Source organism: Cherax quadricarinatus, chromosome 62 (assembly GCF_038502225.1).
Source record: "Cherax quadricarinatus isolate ZL_2023a chromosome 62, ASM3850222v1, whole genome shotgun sequence".
Lineage (NCBI taxonomy): Eukaryota > Metazoa > Arthropoda > Malacostraca > Decapoda > Parastacidae > Cherax > Cherax quadricarinatus.
The window spans coordinates 5,258,477-5,278,476 of record NC_091353.1 but is presented as its reverse complement, the minus strand read 5'-3'; the positions used below and the strand labels follow the sequence as shown (position 1 = coordinate 5,278,476).

Below are 20,000 nucleotides of genomic sequence, written 5' to 3'. Positions count from 1 at the left end.
GAAGGGAAACAAATGTAAATTATAGCCTGGAGGAGGAGGGGAAACAAATATAAATTATAGCCTGGAGGAGGAGGGAAACAAATGTAAATTATAGCCTGGAGGAGGAGGGAAACAAATGTAAATTATAGCCTGGAGGAGTAGGGGAAACAAATGTAAATAATAGCCTGCAGGAGGACGGGAAACAAATGTAAATTATAGCCTGGAGGAGGAGGGGAAACAAATGTAAATTATAGCCTGGAAGAGGAGGGAAACAAATGTAAATTATAGCCTGGAGGAGGAGGGGAAACAAATGTAAATTATAGCCTGGAGGAGGAGAGGAAACAAATGTAAATTATAGCCTGGAGGAGGAGGGAAACAAATGTAAATTATAGCCTGGAGGAGGAAGGGAAACAAATGTAAATTATAGCCTGGAGGAGGAGGGGAAACAAATGTAAATTATAGCCTGGAGGAGGAGGGAAACAAATGTAAATTATAGCCTGGAGGAGGAAGGGAAACAAATGTAAATTATAGCCTGGAGGAGGAGAGGAAACAAATGTAAATTATAGCCTGGAGGAGGAGGGGAAACAAATGTAAATTATAGCCTGGAGGAGGAGGGAAACAAATGTAAATTATAGCCTGGAGGAGGAGGGGAAACAAATGTAAATTATAGCCTGGAGGAGGGAGGGAAACAAATGTAAATTATAGCCTGGAGGAGGAGGGGAAACAAATGTAAATTATAGCCTGGAGGAGGAGGGGAAACAAATGTAAATTATAGCCTGGAGGAGGAAGGGAAACAAATGTAAATTATAGCATGGAGGAGGAGGGGAAACAAATGTAAATTACAGCCTGGAGGAGGAAGGGAAACAAATGTAAATTATAGCCTGGAGGAAGAAGGGAAACAAATGTAAATTATAGCCTGGAGGAGGGGAAACAAATGTAAATTATAGCCTGCAGGAGGAAGGGAAACAAATGTAAATTATAGCCTGGAGGAGGAGGGGAAACAAATGTAAATTATAGCCTGGAGGAGGGGAAACAAATGTAAATTATAGCCTGGAGGAGGAGGGGAAACAAATGTAAATTATAGCCTGGAGGAGGGGAAACAAATGTAAATTATAGCCTGGAGGAGGAAGGGAAACAAATGTAAATTATAGCCTGGAGGAGGAAGGGAAACAAATGTAAATTATAGCCTGGAGGAGGAAGGGAAACAAATGTAAATTATAGCCTGGAGGAGGAGGGGAAACAAATGTAAATTATAGCCTGGAGGAGGAGGGAAACAAATGTAAATTATAGCCTGGAGGAGGAGGGAAACAAATGTAAATTATAGCCTGGAGGAGTAGGGGAAACAAATGTAAATTATAGCCTGGAGGAGGAGGGGAAACAAATGTAAATTATAGCCTGGAGGAGGGGAAACAAATGTAAATTATAGCGTGGAGGAGGAGGGAAACAAATGTAAATTATAGCCTGGAGGAGGAAGGGAAACAAATGTAAATTATAGCCTGGAGGAGGAGAGGAAACAAATGTAAATTATAGCCTGGAGGAGGAGGGAAACAAATGTAAATTATAGCCTGGAGGAGGAAGGGAAACAAATGTAAATTATAGCCTGGAGGAGGAGGGGAAACAAATGTAAATTATAGCCTGGAGGAGGAGGGAAACAAATGTAAATTATAGCCTGGAGGAGGAAGGGAAACAAATGTAAATTATAGCCTGGAGGAGGAGAGGAAACAAATGTAAATTATAGCCTGGAGGAGGAGGGGAAACAAATGTAAATTATAGCCTGGAGGAGGAGGGAAACAAATGTAAATTATAGCCTGGAGGAGGAGGGGAAACAAATGTAAATTATAGCCTGGAGGAGGAAGGGAAACAAATGTAAATTATAGCCTGGAGGAGGAGGGGAAACAAATGTAAATTATAGCCTGGAGGAGGAGAGGAAACAAATGTAAATTATAGCCTGGAGGAGGAAGGGAAACAAATGTAAATTATAGCCTGGAGGAGGAGGGGAAACAAATGTAAATTACAGCCTGGAGGAGGAAGGGAAACAAATGTAAATTATAGCCTGGAGGAAGAAGGGAAACAAATGTAAATTATAGCCTGGAGGAGGGGAAACAAATGTAAATTATAGCCTGTAGGAGGAAGGGAAACAAATGTAAATTATAGCCTGGAGGAGGAGGGGAAACAAATGTAAATTATAGCCTGGAGGAGGGGAAACAAATGTAAATTATAGCCTGGAGGAGGAGGGGAAACAAATGTAAATTATAGCCTGGAGGAGGGGAAACAAATGTAAATTATAGCCTGGAGGAGGAGGGGAAACAAATGTAAATTATAGCCTGGAGGAGGAGGGGAAACAAATGTAAATTATAGCCTGGAGGAGGAGGGGAAACAAATGTAAATTATAGCCTGGAGGAGGAAGGGAAACAAATGTAAATTATAGCCTGGAGGAGGAGGGGAAACAAATGTAAATTATAGCCTGGAGGAGGAGGGGAAACAAATGTAAATTATAGCCGGAGGAGGAAGGGAAACAAATGTAAATTATAGCCTGGAGGAGGAGGGGAAACAAATGTAAATTATAGCCTGGAGGAGGAAGGGAAACAAATGTAAATTATAGCCTGGAGGAGGAGGGGAAACAAATGTAAATTATAGCCTGGAGGAGGAGGGGAAACAAATGTAAATTAGAGCCTGGAGGAGGAAGGGAAACAAATGTAAATTATAGCCTGGAGGAGGAGGGGAAACAAATGTAAATTATAGCCTGGAGGAGGAGGGGAAACAAATGTAAATTATAGCCTGGAGGAGGAAGGGAAACAAATGTAAATTATAGCCTGGAGGAGGAAGGGAAACAAATGTAAATTATAGCCTGGAGGAGGAGGGGAAACAAATGTAAATTATAGCCTGGAGGAGGAAGGGAAACAAATGTAAATTATAGCCTGGAGGAGGAGGGAAACAAATGTAAATTATAGCCTGGAGGAGGAGGGGAAACAAATGTAAATTATAGCCTTGAGGAGGAAGGGAAACAAATGTAAATTATAACCTGGAGGAGGAGGGGAAACAAATGTAAATTATAGCCTGGAGGAGGAGGGGAAACATATGTAAATTATAGCCTGGAGGAGGAGGGGAAACAAATGTAAATTATAGCCTTGAGGAGGAAGGGAAACAAATGTAAATTATAGCCTGGAGGAGGAGGGGAAACAAATGTAAATTATAGCCTGGAGGAGGAGGGGAAACAAATGTAAATTATAGCCTGGAGGAGGAAGGGAAACAAATGTAAATTATAGCCTGGAGGAGGAAGGGAAACAAATGTAAATTATAGCCTGGAGGAGGAGGGGAAACAAATGTAAATTATAGCCTGGAGGAGGAGGTGAAACAAATGTAAATTATAGCCTGGAGGAGGAGAGAAACAAATGTAAATTATACCCTGGAGGAGGAGGGAAACAAATGTAAATTATAGCCTGGAGGAGGAGGGAAACAAATGTAAATTATAGCCTGGAGGAGGAGGGGAAACAAATGTAAATTATAGCCTGGAGGAGGAGGGGAAACAAATGTAAATTATAGCCTGGAGGAGGAGGGAAACAAATGTAAATTATACCCTGGAGGAGGAAGGGAAACAAATTTAAATTATAGCCTGGAGGAGGAGGGAAACAAATGTAAATTATACCCTGGAGGAGGAGGGAAACAAATGTAAATTATAGCTTGGAGGAGGAGGGAAACAAATGTAAATTATAGCCTGGAGGAGGAGGAGAAACAAATGTAAATTATAGCCTGGAGGAGGGGAAACAAATGCAAATTATAGCCTGGAGGAGGAGGGGAAACAAATGTAAATTATAGCCTGGAGGAGGGGAAACAAATGTAAATTATAGCCTGGAGGAGGAGAGGAAACAAATGTAAGTTATAGCCTGGAGGAGGAGGGGAAACAAATGTAAATTATAGCCTGGAGGAGGAGGGGAAACAAATGTAAATTATAGCCTGGTGGAGGAGAGGAAACAAATGTAAATTATAGCCTGGAGGAGGAAGGGAAACAAATGTAAATTATAGCCTGGAGGAGGAGAGGAAACAATTGTAAATTATAGCCTGGAGGAGGAGGGGAAACAAATGTAAATTATAGCCTGGAGGAGGAGAGGAAACAATTGTAAATTATAGCCTGGAGGAGGAGAGGAAACAAATGTAAATTATAGCCTGGTGGAGGAGAGGAAACAAATGTAAATTATAGCCTTGAGGAGGAGGGAAACAAATGTAAATTATAGCCTGGAGGAGGAAGGGAAACAAATGTAAATTATACACTGGAGGAGGAGAAGAAACAAATGTAAATTATAGCCTGGAGGAGGAGAGGAAACAAATGTAAGTTATAGCCTGGAGGAGGAGGGGAAACAAATGTAAATTATAGCCTGGAGGAGGAGGGGAAACAAATGTAAATTATAGCCTGGTGGAGGAGAGGAAACAAATGTAAATTATAGCCTGGAGGAGGAAGGGAAACAAATGTAAATTATAGCCTGGAGGAGGAGAGGAAACAATTGTAAATTATAGCCTGGAGGAGGAGGGGAAACAAATGTAAATTATAGCCTGGAGGAGGAGAGGAAACAATTGTAAATTATAGCCTGGAGGAGGAGAGGAAACAAATGTAAATTATAGCCTGGTGGAGGAGAGGAAACAAATGTAAATTATAGCCTTGAGGAGGAGGGAAACAAATGTAAATTATAGCCTGGAGGAGGAAGGGAAACAAATGTAAATTATACACTGGAGGAGGAGAAGAAACAAATGTAAATTATAGCCTGGAGGAGGAGAGGAAACAAATGTAAGTTATAGCCTGGAGGAGGAGGGGAAACAAATGTAAATTATAGCCTGGAGGAGGAGGGGAAACAAATGTAAATTATAGCCTGGTGGAGGAGAGGAAACAAATGTAAATTATAGCCTGGAGGAGGAGGGGAAACAAATGTAAATTATAGCCTGGAGGAGGAGAGGAAACAATTGTAAATTATAGCCTGGAGGAGGAGGGAAACAAATGTAAATTATAGCCTGGTGGAGGAGGGGAAGCAAATGTAAATTATAGCCTGGAGGAGGAGGGGAAACAAATGTAAATTATAGCCTGGAGGAGGAGGGAAACAAATGTAAATTATAGCCTGGAATAGGAGGGGAAACAAATGTAAATTATAGCCTTGAGGAGGAGGGGAAACAAATGTAAATTATAGCCTGGAGGAGGAGGGGAAACAATTGTAAATTATAGCCTGGAGGAGGAGGGAAACAAATGTAAATTATAGCCTGGAGGAGGAGAGGAAACAAATGTAAATTATAGCCTGGAGGAGGAGGGGAAACAAATGTAAATTATAGCCTGGAGGAGGAAGGGAAACAAATGTAAATTATAGCCTGGAGGAGGAAGGGAAACAAATGTAAATTGTAGCCTGGAGGAGTAGAGGAAACAAATGTAAATTATAGCCTGGAGGAGGAGGGAAACAAATGGAAATTATAGCCTGGAGGAGGAGAGGAAATAAATGTAAATTATAGCCTGGAGGAGGAAGGGAAACATATGTAAATTATAGCCTGGAGGAGGAGAGGAAACAAATGTAAATTATAACCTGGAGGAGGAAGGGAAACAAATGTAAATTATAGCCTGGAGGAGGAGAGGAAACAAATGTAAATTATAGCCTGGAGGAGGAGAGGAAACAAATGTAAATTATAGCCTGGAGGAGGAAGGGAAACAAATGTAAATTATAGCCTGGAGGAGGAGGGGAAACAAATGTAAATTATAGCCTGGAGGAGGAGGGTAAACAAATGTAAATTATAGCCTGGAGGAGAAGAGGAAACAAATGTAAATTATAGCCTGGAGGAGGAGGGGAAACAAATGTAAATTATACACTGGGGGAGGAAGGGAAACAAATGTAAATTATAGCCTGGAGGAGGAAGGGAAACAAATGTAAATTATTGCCTGGAGGAGGAGAGGAAACAAATGTAAATTATAGCCTGGAGAAGGAGGGGAAACAAATGTAAATTATACACTGGAGGAGGAAGGGAAACAAATGTAAATTATAGCCTGGAGGAGGAAGGGAAACAAATGTAAATTATAGCCTGGAGGAGGAGAGGAAACAAATGTAAATTATAGCCTGGAGGAGGAGGTGAAACAAATGTAAATTATAGCCTGGAGGAGGAAGGGAAACAAATGTATTTTATAGCCTGGAGGAGGAAGGGAAACAAATGTAAATTATAGCCTGGAGGAGGAAGGGAAACAAATGTAAATTATAGCCTGGAGGAGGAGGGGAAACAAATGTAAATTATAGCCTGGAGGAGGAGGGAAACAAATGTAAATTATAGCCTGGAGGAGGGAAACAAATGTAAATTATAGCCTGGAGGAGGAGGGGAAACAAATGTAAATTATAGCCTGGAGGAGGAGGGAAACAAATGTAAATTATAGCCTGGAGGAGGGAAACAAATGTAAATTATAGCCTGGAGGAGGAGGGAAACAAATGTAAATTATACCCTGGAGGAGGGAAACAAATGTAAATTATAGCCTGGAGGAGGAGAGGAAACAAATGTAAATTATAGCCTGGAGGAGGAGGGAAACAAATGTAAATTATAGCCTGGAGGAGGAGAGGAAACAAATGTAAATTATAGCCTGGAGGAGGAGGGAAACAAATGTAAATTATAGCCTGGAGGAGGAGGGAAACAAATGTAAATTATAGCCTGGAGGAGGAGGGAAACAAATGTAAATTATAGCCTGGAGGAGGAGGGAAACAAATGTAAATTATAGCCTGGAGGAGGAGGGAAACAAATGTAAATTATAGCCTGGAGGAGGAGGGAAACAAATGTAAATTATAGCCTGGAGGAGGAGGGAAACAAATGTAAATTATAGCCTGGAGGAGGAAGGGAAACAAATGTAAATTATAGCCTGGAGGAGGAGGGGAACAAATGTAAATTATAGCCTGGAGGAGGAAGGAAAACAAATGTAAATTATAGCCTGGAGGAGGAGAGGAATCAAATGTAACTTATAGCCTGGAGGAGGAGAGGAAACAAATGTAAATTATACCCTGGAGGAGGAGAGGAAACAAATGTAAATTATAGCCTGGAGGAGGAGGGGAAACAAATGTAAATTATAGCCTGGAGGAGGAAGGGAAACAAATGTAAATTATAGCCTGGAGGAGGAAGAGAAACAAATGTAAATTATAGCCTGGAGGAGGAAGGGAAATAAATGTAAATTATAGCCTGGAGGAGGAAGGGAAACAAATGTAAATTATAACCTGGAGGAGGAAGGGAAATAAATGTAAATTATAGCCTGGAGGAGGAAGGGAAACAAATGTAAATTATAATCTGGAGGAGGAAGGGAAACAAATGTAAATTATAGCCTGGAGGAGGAGGGAATCAAATGTAAATTATAGCCTGGAGGAGGAGGGAAACAAATGTAAATTATAGCCTGGAGGAGGAAGGGAAACAAATGTAAATTATAACCTGGAGGAGGAAGGGAAACAAATGTAAATTATAATCTGGAGGAGGAAGGGAAACAAATGTAAATTATAGCCTGGAGGAGGAAGGGAAACAAATGTAAATTATAGCCTGGAGGAGGAGGGAAACAAATGTAAATTATAGCCTGGAGGAGGAGAGGAAACAAATGTAAATTATAGCCTGGAGGAGGAGAGGAAACAAATGTAAATTATAGCCTGGAGGAGGGGAAAAAATGTAAATTATAGCCTGGAGGAGGAGGGGAAACAAATGTAAATTATAGCCTGGAGGATGAGAGGAAACAAATGTAAATTATAGCCTGGAGGAGTAGGGAAACAAATGTAAATTATAGCCTGGACGATGAGAGGAAACAAATGTAAATTATAGCCTGGAGGAGGAGAGGAAACAAATGTAAATTATAGCCTGGAGGAGGAGAGGAAACAAATGTAAATTATAGCCTGGAGGAGGAAGGAAAACAAATGTAAATTATAGCCTGGAGGAGGAGAGGAAACTAATGTAAATTATAGCCTGGAGGAGGAAGGGAAACAAATGTAAATTATAGCCTGGAGGAGGAGAGGAAACAAATGTAAATTATAGCCTGGAGGAGGAGAGGAAACAAATGTAAATTATAGCCTGGAGGAGGAAGGGAAACAAATGTAAATTATAGCCTGGAGGAGGAGGGGAAACAAATGTAAATTATACCCTGGAGGAGGAGAGGAAACAAATGTAAATTATAGCCTGGAGGAGGAAGGGAAACAAATGTAAATTATAGCCTGGAGAAGGAATGGAAACAAATGTAAATTATAGCCTGGAGGAGGAAGGGAAACAAATGTAAATTATAGCCTGGAGGAGGAGGGGAAACAAATGTAAATTATAGCCTGGAGGAGGAGAGGAAACAAATGTAAATTATAGCCTGGAGGAGGAGGGGAAACAAATGTAAATTATAGCCTGGAGGAGGAGAGGAAACAAATGTAAATTATAGCCTGGAGGAGGGGAAACAAATGTAAATTATAGCCTGGAGGAGGAGAGGAAACAAATGTAAATTATAGCTTGGAGGAGGAGGGAAACAAATGTAAATTATAGCCTGGAGGAGGAGGGGAAACAAATGTAAATTATACACTGGAGGAGGAGAGGAAACAAATGTAAATTATAGCGTGGAGGAGGAGAGGAAACAAATGTAAATTATAGCCTGGAGGAGGAGGGGAAACAAATGTAAATTATAGCCTGGAGGAGGAGGGGAAACAAATGTAAATTATAGCCTGGAGGAGGAGAGGAAACAAATGTAAATTATAGCCTGGAGGAGGAGAGGAAACAAATGTAAATTATAGCCTGGAGGAGGAGAGGAAACAAATGTAAATTATAGCCTGGAGGAGGAGGGGAAACAAATGTAAATTATAGCCTGGAGGAGGAGGGGAAACAAATGTAAATTATACCCTGGAGGAGGAGGGGAAACAAATGTAAATTATAGCCTGGAGGAGGAGGGAAACAAATGTAAATTATAGCCTGGAGGAGGAGGGGAAACAAATGTAAATTATAGCCTGGAGGAGGAGAGGAAACAAATGTAAATTATAGCCTGGAGGAGGAGAGGAAACAAATGTAAATTATAGCCTGGAGGAGGAGAGGAAACAAATGTAAATTATAGCCTGGAGGAGGAGAGGAAACAAATGTAAGTTATAGCCTGGAGGAGGAGGGGAAACAAATGTAAATTATAGCTTGGAGGAGGAGAGGAAACAAATGTAAATTATAGCCTGGAGGAGGAGAGGAAACAAATGTAAATTATAGCCTGGAGGAGGAGGGAAACAAATGTAAATTATAGCCTGGAGGAGGAAGGGAAACAAATGTAAATTATAGCCTGGAGGAGGAGGAGAAACAAATGTAAATTATAGCCTGGAGGAGGAGGGGAAACAAATGTAAATTATAGCCTGGAGGAGGAGGGGAAACAAATGTAAATTATAGCCTGGAGGAGGAGAGGAAACAAATGTAAATTATAGCCTGGAGGAGGAGGGGAAACAAATGTAAATTATAGCCTGGAGGAGGAGGGGAAACAAATGTAAATTATAGCCTGGAGGAGGAGAGGAAACAAATGTAAATTATAGCCTGGAGGAGGAGGGGAAACAAATGTAAATTATAGCCTGGAGGAGGAGGGGAAACAAATGTAAATTATAGCCTGGAGGAGGAGAGGAAACAAATGTAAATTATAGCCTGGAGGAGGAGGGGAAACAAATGTAAATTATAGCCTGGAGGAGGAGAGGAAACAAATGTAAATTATAGCCTGGAGGAGGAGAGGAAACAAATGTAAATTATAGCCTGGAGGAGGAGAGGAAACAAATGTAAATTATAGCCTGGAGGAGGAAGGGAAACAAATGTAAATTATAGCCTGGAGGAGGAGAGGAAACAAATGTAAATTATAGCCTGGAAAAGGAGAGGAAACAAATGTAAATTATAGCCTGGAGGAGAAGAGGAAACAAATGTAAATTATAGCCTGGAGGAGGGGAAACAAATGTAAATTATAGCCTGGAGGAGGAGGGGAAACAAATGTAAATTATAGCCTGGAGGAGGAGACGAAACAAATGTAAATTATAGCCTGGAGGAGGAGAGGAAACAAATGTAAATTATAGCCTGGAGGAGGAAGGGAAACAAATGTAAATTATAGCCTGGAGGAGGAGAGGAAACAAATGTAAATTATAGCCTGGAGGAGGAGGGGAAACAAATGTAAATTATTGCCTGGAGGAGGAGAGGAAACAAATGTAAATTATAGCGTGGAGGAGGAGAGGAAACAAATGTAAATTATAGCCTGGAATAGGAGGGAAACAAATGTAAATTATAGCCTGGAGGAGGAGGGAAACAAATGTAAATTATAGCCTGGAGGAGGAGCGAAACAAATGTAAATTATAGCCTGGAGGAGGAGGGAAACAAATGTAAATTATAGCCTGGAGGAGGAGAGGAAACAAATGTAAATTATAGCCTGGAGGAGGAGAGGAAACAAATGTAAATTATAGCCTGGAGGAGGAGGGAAACAAATGTAAATTATAGCCTGGAGGAGGAGAGGAAACAAATGTAAATTATAGCCTGGAGGAGGAGAGGAAACAAATGTAAATTATAGCCTGGAGGAGGAGAGGAAACAAATGTAAATTATAGCCTGGAGGAGGAGGGAAACAAATGTAAATTATAGCCTGGAGGAGGAGGGAAACAAATGTAAATTATAGCCTGGAGGAGGAGGGAAATAAATGTAAATTATAGCTTGGAGGAGGAGGGAAACAAATGTAAATTATAGCCTGGAGGAGGAGAGGAAACAAATGTAAATTATAACCTGGAGGAGGAAGGGAAACAAATGTAAATTATAGCCTGGAGGAGGAGAGGAAACAAATGTAAATTATAGCCTGGAGGAGGAAGGGAAACAAATGTAAATTATAGCCTGGAGGAGGAGAGGAAACAAATGTAAATTATAGCCTGGAGGAGGAGGGAAACAAATGTAAATTATAGCCTGGAGGAGGAGAGGAAACAAATGTAAATTATAGCCTGGAGGAGGAAGGGAAACAAATGCAAATTATAGCCTGGAGGAGGAAGGGAAACAAATGTAAATTATACCCTGGAGGAGGAGGGGAAACAAATGTAAATTATAGCCTGGAGGAGGAGAGGAAACAAATGTAAATTATAGCCTGGAGGAGGAGGGGAAACAAATGTAAATTATAGCCTGGAGGAGGAGAGGAAACAAATGTAAATTATAGCCTTTAGGAGGAGGGGAAACAAATGTAAATTATAGCCTGGAGGAAGAGAGGAAACAAATGTAAATTATAGCCTGGAGGAGGAGAGGAAACAAATGTAAATTATAGCCTGAAGGAGGAGAGGAAACAAATGTAAATTATAGCCTGGAGGAGGAAGGGAAACAAATGTAAATTATAGCCTGGAGGAGGAATGAAACAAATGTAAATTATAGCCTGGAGGAGGAGGGAAACAAATGTAAATTATAGCCTGGAGGAGGAATGAAACAAATGTAAATTATAGCCTGGAGGAGGAGAGGAAACAAATGTAAATTATAGCCTGGAGGAGGATAGGAAACAAATGTAAATTATAGCCTGGAGGAGGAAGGGAAACAAATGTAAATTATAGCCTGGAGGAGGAAGGGAAACAAATGTAAATTATAGCCTGGAGGAGGAAGGGAAACAAATGTAAATTATAGCCTGGTGGAGGAAGGGAAACAAATGTAAATTATAGCCTGGAGGAGGAAGGGAAACAAATGTAAATTATAGCCTGGAGGAGGAGAGGAAACAAATGTAAATTATAGCCTGGAGGAGGAGGGGAAACAAATGTAAATTATAGGCTGGAGGAGGAGAGGAAACAAATGTAAATTATAGCCTGGAGGAGGAGGGGAAACAAATGTAAATTATAGCCTGGAGGAGGAGAGGAAACAAATGTAAATTATAGCCTGGAGGAGGAGGGAAACAAATGTAAATTATAGCCTGGAGGAGGAGAGGAAACAAATGTAAATTATAGCCTGGATGAGGAGGGAAACAAATGTAAATTATAGCCTGGAGGAGGAGAAGAAACAAATGTAAATCATAGCCTGGAGGAGGAGGGGAAACAAATGTAAATTATAGCCTGGAGGAGGAGGGGAAACAAATGTAAATTATAGCCTGGAGGAGGAGAGGAAACAAATGTAAATTATAGCCTGGAGGAGGGGAAACAAATGTAAATTATAGCCTGGAGGAGGAAGGGAAACAAATGTAAATTATAGCCTGGAGGAGGAGAGGAAACAAATGTAAATTATAGCCTGGAGGAGGAGAGGAAACAAATGTAAATTATAGCCTGGAGGAGGAGAGGAAACAAATGTAAATTATAGCCTGGAGGAGGAGAGGAAACAAATGTAAGTTATAGCCTGGAGGAGGAGGGGAAACAAATGTAAATTATAGCTTGGAGGAGGAGAGGAAACAAATGTAAATTATAGCCTGGAGGAGGAGAGGAAACAAATGTAAATTATAGCCTGGAGGAGGAGGGAAACAAATGTAAATTATAGCCTGGAGGAGGAAGGGAAACAAATGTAAATTATAGCCTGGAGGAGGAGGAGAAACAAATGTAAATTATAGCCTGGAGGAGGAGGGGAAACAAATGTAAATTATAGCCTGGAGGAGGAGGGGAAACAAATGTAAATTATAGCCTGGAGGAGGAGAGGAAACAAATGTAAATTATAGCCTGGAGGAGGAGGGGAAACAAATGTAAATTATAGCCTGGAGGAGGAGGGGAAACAAATGTAAATTATAGCCTGGAGGAGGAGAGGAAACAAATGTAAATTATAGCCTGGAGGAGGAGGGGAAACAAATGTAAATTATAGCCTGGAGGAGGAGGGGAAACAAATGTAAATTATAGCCTGGAGGAGGAGAGGAAACAAATGTAAATTATAGCCTGGAGGAGGAGGGGAAACAAATGTAAATTATAGCCTGGAGGAGGAGAGGAAACAAATGTAAATTATAGCCTGGAGGAGGAGAGGAAACAAATGTAAATTATAGCCTGGAGGAGGAGAGGAAACAAATGTAAATTATAGCCTGGAGGAGGAAGGGAAACAAATGTAAATTATAGCCTGGAGGAGGAGAGGAAACAAATGTAAATTATAGCCTGGAAAAGGAGAGGAAACAAATGTAAATTATAGCCTGGAGGAGAAGAGGAAACAAATGTAAATTATAGCCTGGAGGAGGGGAAACAAATGTAAATTATAGCCTGGAGGAGGAGGGGAAACAAATGTAAATTATAGCCTGGAGGAGGAGACGAAACAAATGTAAATTATAGCCTGGAGGAGGAGAGGAAACAAATGTAAATTATAGCCTGGAGGAGGAAGGGAAACAAATGTAAATTATAGCCTGGAGGAGGAGAGGAAACAAATGTAAATTATAGCCTGGAGGAGGAGGGGAAACAAATGTAAATTATTGCCTGGAGGAGGAGAGGAAACAAATGTAAATTATAGCGTGGAGGAGGAGAGGAAACAAATGTAAATTATAGCCTGGAATAGGAGGGAAACAAATGTAAATTATAGCCTGGAGGAGGAGGGAAACAAATGTAAATTATAGCCTGGAGGAGGAGCGAAACAAATGTAAATTATAGCCTGGAGGAGGAGGGAAACAAATGTAAATTATAGCCTGGAGGAGGAGAGGAAACAAATGTAAATTATAGCCTGGAGGAGGAGAGGAAACAAATGTAAATTATAGCCTGGAGGAGGAGGGAAACAAATGTAAATTATAGCCTGGAGGAGGAGAGGAAACAAATGTAAATTATAGCCTGGAGGAGGAGAGGAAACAAATGTAAATTATAGCCTGGAGGAGGAGAGGAAACAAATGTAAATTATAGCCTGGAGGAGGAGGGAAACAAATGTAAATTATAGCCTGGAGGAGGAGGGAAACAAATGTAAATTATAGCCTGGAGGAGGAGGGAAATAAATGTAAATTATAGCTTGGAGGAGGAGGGAAACAAATGTAAATTATAGCCTGGAGGAGGAGAGGAAACAAATGTAAATTATAACCTGGAGGAGGAAGGGAAACAAATGTAAATTATAGCCTGGAGGAGGAGAGGAAACAAATGTAAATTATAGCCTGGAGGAGGAAGGGAAACAAATGTAAATTATAGCCTGGAGGAGGAGAGGAAACAAATGTAAATTATAGCCTGGAGGAGGAGGGAAACAAATGTAAATTATAGCCTGGAGGAGGAGAGGAAACAAATGTAAATTATAGCCTGGAGGAGGAAGGGAAACAAATGCAAATTATAGCCTGGAGGAGGAAGGGAAACAAATGTAAATTATACCCTGGAGGAGGAGGGGAAACAAATGTAAATTATAGCCTGGAGGAGGAGAGGAAACAAATGTAAATTATAGCCTGGAGGAGGAGGGGAAACAAATGTAAATTATAGCCTGGAGGAGGAGAGGAAACAAATGTAAATTATAGCCTTTAGGAGGAGGGGAAACAAATGTAAATTATAGCCTGGAGGAAGAGAGGAAACAAATGTAAATTATAGCCTGGAGGAGGAGAGGAAACAAATGTAAATTATAGCCTGAAGGAGGAGAGGAAACAAATGTAAATTATAGCCTGGAGGAGGAAGGGAAACAAATGTAAATTATAGCCTGGAGGAGGAATGAAACAAATGTAAATTATAGCCTGGAGGAGGAGGGAAACAAATGTAAATTATAGCCTGGAGGAGGAATGAAACAAATGTAAATTATAGCCTGGAGGAGGAGAGGAAACAAATGTAAATTATAGCCTGGAGGAGGATAGGAAACAAATGTAAATTATAGCCTGGAGGAGGAAGGGAAACAAATGTAAATTATAGCCTGGAGGAGGAAGGGAAACAAATGTAAATTATAGCCTGGAGGAGGAAGGGAAACAAATGTAAATTATAGCCTGGTGGAGGAAGGGAAACAAATGTAAATTATAGCCTGGAGGAGGAAGGGAAACAAATGTAAATTATAGCCTGGAGGAGGAGAGGAAACAAATGTAAATTATAGCCTGGAGGAGGAGGGGAAACAAATGTAAATTATAGGCTGGAGGAGGAGAGGAAACAAATGTAAATTATAGCCTGGAGGAGGAGGGGAAACAAATGTAAATTATAGCCTGGAGGAGGAGAGGAAACAAATGTAAATTATAGCCTGGAGGAGGAGGGAAACAAATGTAAATTATAGCCTGGAGGAGGAGAGGAAACAAATGTAAATTATAGCCTGGATGAGGAGGGAAACAAATGTAAATTATAGCCTGGAGGAGGAGAAGAAACAAATGTAAATCATAGCCTGGAGGAGGAGGGGAAACAAATGTAAATTATAGCCTGGAGGAGGAGGGGAAACAAATGTAAATTATAGCCTGGAGGAGGAGAGGAAACAAATGTAAATTATAGCCTGGAGGAGGGGAAACAAATGTAAATTATAGCCTGGAGGAGGAAGGGAAACAAATGTAAATTATAGCCTGGAGGAGAGGAAACAAATGTAAATTATAGCCTGGAGGAGGAGAGGAAACAAATGTAAATTATAGCCTGGAGGAGAGGAAACAAATGTAAATTATAGCCTGGAGGAGGAAGGGAAACAAATGTAAATTATAGCCTGGAGGAGGAGGGGAAACAAATGTAAATTATAGCCTGGAGGAGGAAGGGGAACAAATGTAAATTATAGCCTGAGGAGGAAGGGGAACAAATGTAAATTATAGCCTGGAGGAGGAAATGGAACAAATGTAAATTATAGCCTGGAGGAAGAAGGGAAACAAATGTAAATTATAGCCTGGAGGAGGAAGGGAAACAAATGTAAATTATAGCCTGGAGGAGGAGGGGAAACAAATGTAAATTATAGCCTGGAGGAGGAGGGAAACAAATGTAAATTATAGCCTGGAGGAGGAGGGAAACAAATGTAAATTATAGCCTGGAGGAGGAGGGAAACAAATGTAAATTATAGACTGGAGGAGGAGGGAAACAAATGTAAATTATAGCCTGGAGGAGGAGAGGAAACAAATGTAAATTATAGCCTGGAGGAGGAGGGAAACAAATGTAAATTATACCCTGGTGGAGGAAGGGAAACAAATGTAAATTATAGCCTGGAGGAGGAGGGGAAACAAATGTAAATTATAGCCTGGAGGAGGAGAGGAAACAAATGTAAATTATAGCCTGGAGGAGGAGGGGAAACAAATATAAATTATACCCTGGAGGAGGAGGGGAAACAAATGTAAATTATACCCTGGAGGAGGAGGGGAAACATATGTAAATTATAGCCTGGAGGAGGAGAGGAAACAAATGTAAATTAGGTAAGGTTTGTCAGGAAACAGGACAAGTGTTTCCTGACGCTGGTCTTCAGGTTAGGTTAGGTAAGGTTTGTCAGGAAACAGAACAAGTGTTTCCTGACGCTGGGCTTCAGGTTAGGTTAGGTAAGGTTTGTCAGGAAACAGAACAAGTGTTTCCTGACGCTGATCTTCAGGTTAGGTTAGGTAAGGTTTGTCAGGAAACAGAACAAGTGTTTCCTGACGCTGGTTTTCAGGTTAGGTTAGGTAAGGTTTGTCAGGAAACAGGACAAGTGTTTCCTGACGCTGGTCTTCAGGTTAGGTTAGGTAAGGTTTGTCAGGAAACAGAACAAGTGTTTACTGACGCTGGTCTTCAGGTTAGGTTAGGTAAGGTTTGTCAGGAAACAGAACAAGTGTTTCCTGACGCTGGTCTTCAGGTTAGGTTAGGTAAGGTTTGTCAGGAAACATAACAAGTGTTTCCTGACGCTGGTCTTCAGGTTAGGTTAGGTAAGGTTTGTCAGGAAACAGGACAAGTGTTTCCTGACGCTGGTCTTCAGGTTAGGTTAGGTAAGGTTTGTCAGGAAACAGGACAAGTGTTTCCTGACGCTGGTCTTCAGGTTAGGTTAGGTAAGATTTGTCAGGAAACAGAACAAGTGTTTCCTGACGCTGGTCTTCAGGTTAGGTTAGGTAAGGTTTGTCAGGAAACAGAACAAGTGTTTCCTGACGCTGGTCTTCAGGTTAGGTTAGGTAAGGTTTGTCAGGAAACAGGACAAGTGTTTCCTGACGCTGGTCTTCAGGTTAGGTTAGGTAAGGTTTGTCAGGAAACAGAACAAGTGTTTCCTGACGCTGGTCTTCAGGTTAGGTTAGGTAAGGTTTGTCAGGAAACAGGACAAGTGTTTCCTGACGCTGGTCTTCAGGTTAGGTTAGGTAAGGTTTGTCAGGAAACAGGACAAGTGTTTCCTGACGCTGGTCTTCAGGTTAGGTTAGGTAAGGTTTGTCAGGAAACAGAACAAGTGTTTCCTGACGCTGGTCTTCAGGTTAGGTTAGGTAAGGTTTGTCAGGAAACAGGACAAGTGTTTCCTGACGCTGGTCTTCAGGTTAGGTTAGGTAAGGTTTGTCAGGAAACAGGACAAGTGTTTCCTGACGCTGGTCTTCAGGTTAGGTTAGGTAAGGTTTGTCAGGAAACAGGACAAGTGTTTCCTGACGCTGGTCTTCAGGTTAGGTTAGGTAAGGTTTGTCAGGAAACAGAACAAGTGTTTCCTGACGCTGGTCTTCAGGTTAGGTTAGGTAAGGTTTGTCAGGAAACAGGACAAGTGTTTCCTGACGCTGGTCTTCAGGTTAGGTTAGGTAAGGTTTGTCAGGAAACAGGACAAGTGTTTCCTGACGCTGGTCTCCAGGTTAGGTTAGGTAAGGTTTGTCAGGAAACAGAACAAGTGTTTCCTGACGCTGGTCTTCAGGTTAGGTTAGGTAAGGTTTGTCAGGAAACAGGACAAGTGTTTCCTGACTCTGGTCTTCAGGTTAGGTTAGGTAAGGTTTGTCAGGAAACAGAACAAGTGTTTCCTGACGCTGGTCTTCAGGTTAGGTTAGGTAAGGTTTGTCAGGAAACAGAACAAGTGTTTCCTGACGCTGGTCTTCAGGTTAGGTTAGGTAAGGTTTGTCAGGAAACAAGACAAGTGTTTCCTGACGCTGGTCTTCAGGTTAGGTTAGGTAAGGTTTGTCAGGAAACAAGACAAGTGTTTCCTGACGCTGGTCTTCAGGTTAGGTTAGGTAAGGTTTGTCAGGAAACAGGACAAGTGTTTCCTGACGCTGGTCTTCAGGTTAGGTTTAGGTAAGTGTTTTTGTCAGGTTAAACAAGACAAGTGTTTCCTGACGCTGGTCTTCAGGTTAGGTTAGGTAAGGTTTGTCAGGAAACAGGACAAGTGTTTCCTGACGCTGGTCTTCAGGTTAGGTTAGGTAAGGTTTGTCAGGAAACAGGACAAGTGTTTCCTGACACTGGTCTTCAGGTTAGGTTAGGTAAGGTTTGTCAGGAAACAGAACAAGTGTTTCCTGACGCTGGTCTTCAGGTTAGGTTAGGTAAGGTTTGTCAGGAAACAGAACAAGTGTTTCCTGACGCTGGTCTCAGTGATATGATGACCCACAGTTAGAACTTTTGGTCATCTGACCGAGGCCTTCCACTGGCTTACTACTCCACCACTTTAACAGTTATATAACAATTATACACACTGTGAAATATTCCTCATCACAACCGATACAAAAAATCTATCCAATAAGCAAATTTCCTAACGACCTGTTATTTGAGAATTAAACACTTTTATCTGTGAGAAATAAGCGATTTTTTTTATGCAGATTGCAAGATCCAGCCATTAAAAGCAACGATGTAATTCCGACAGAATACCAGACAAAATACCGGCAGTTGAAATATTTTAATTCTTTTAAGGGACGGTATTATCAAGTCTCCGCTCAATACCTTTGTTTTAAATACGCAAATTCTTAAACAAAAAATATCTATGTACATATATATATATATATCATCATCATCTCTTAAAAATTTCTGCAGGAAAATGGATATAAAATAGAGTAATGTGTGTTTTAAGCGGAAGTGCACAAGATCCCTACTTACATATTCATGAAAGCTGACTCAGAAATATGCCCTCTCATGTTTATCGCTCCGTCCGCTGTTATAATGATCACAGGACGTCAGAAACACAACACTGCTGACATAGTCTACTCCACGTATACTGTCAGTAAACTAGTTTACTATCTTACAGTGTTTTTCCCCTCTCTGTGTGTCTCTCTAAGACCATTGACCAGTTACACTGAAGCGAGAAGTGGAGAAGGCCAGAATATACACCCAGTAGTGACTCAGAACTTCCACTGGCTTACCAGTCCACCCAGTAGTGACTCAGAACTTCCACTGGCTTACCAGTCCACCCAGTAGTGACTCAGAACTTCCACTGGCTTACCAGTCCACCCAGTAGTGACTCAGAACTTCCACTGGCTTACCAGTCCACCCAGTAGTGACTCAGAACTTCCACTGGCTTACCAGTCCACCCAGTAGTGACTCAGAACTTCCACTGGCTTACCAGTCCACCCAGTAGTGACTCAGAACTTCCACTGGCTTACCAGTCCACCCAGTAGTGACTCAGAACTTCCACTGGCTTACCAGTCCACCCAGTAGTGACTCAGAACTTACACTGGCGTACCAGTCCACCCAGTAGTGACTCAGAACTTCCACTGGCTTACCAGTCCACCCAGTAGTGACTCAGAACTTCCACTGGCTTACCAGTCCACCCAGTAGTGACTCAGAACTTACACTGGCTTACCAGTCCACCCAGTAGTGACTCAGAACTTACACTGGCTTACCAGTCCACCCAGTAGTGACTGAGAACTTCCACTGGCTTACCAGTCCACTCAGTACTGACTCAGAACTTCCACTGGCTTACCAGTCCACCCAGTAGTGACTCAGAACTTCCACTGGCTTACCAGTTCACCCAGTAGTGACTCAGAACTTCCACTGGCTTACCAGTCCACCCAGTAGTGACTGAGAACTTACACTGGCTTACCAGTCCACCCAGTAGTGACTCAGAACTTCCACTGGCTTACCAGTCCACCCAGTAGTGACTCAGAACTTACACTGGCTTACCATTCCACCCAGTAGTGACTCAGAACTTCCACTGGCTTACCAGTCCACCCAGTAGTGACTGAGAACTTCCACTGGCTAACCAGTCCACCCAGTAGTGACTCAGAACTTCCACTGGCTTACCAGTCCACCCAGTAGTGACTGAGAACTTCCACTGGCTTACCAGTCCACCCAGTAGTGACTAAGAACTTCCACTGGATTACCAGTCCACCCAGTAGTGACTCAGAACTTCCACT

At 41.4% G+C, this 20,000-nt stretch overlaps 1 protein-coding gene across 1 annotated transcript in view; it reads left to right on the top strand.

Moving 5' to 3' along the window:
- LOC128687128 (glutamate receptor ionotropic, NMDA 2A) overlaps positions 1–20,000 on the top strand; it is a 198,942-nt gene that overhangs the window by 152,641 nt on the left and 26,301 nt on the right. The gene's annotated exons all lie outside the window — the stretch shown is intronic.